The sequence below is a fragment of the Acyrthosiphon pisum genome, chromosome A1, assembly GCF_005508785.2.
Source record: "Acyrthosiphon pisum isolate AL4f chromosome A1, pea_aphid_22Mar2018_4r6ur, whole genome shotgun sequence".
Taxonomy (NCBI): Eukaryota; Metazoa; Arthropoda; class Insecta; order Hemiptera; family Aphididae; genus Acyrthosiphon; species Acyrthosiphon pisum.
Window position 1 is genome coordinate 164124112 of NC_042494.1, and position 226 is coordinate 164124337.

Genomic DNA, 226 nt, shown 5'->3' on the forward strand with positions numbered 1-226 from the left:
CAATTCGAGACGATATATACAACACAAATATAACGTAATATATAATATAATATATATATTAAATGCTAGTCCGCGTGTGTAGGGTTTGCGGAGGACCAGGCTACAACTACAGCGTTCAAGCGGCCTGCGTTAATCCCAGTCCCTCGCGCGAGTGACGTGGCTGAGCGAGCGATGATTAATCGGCATCGAATGCGATTTTTCGCATTGTCGAATATTCCGCGCTAAA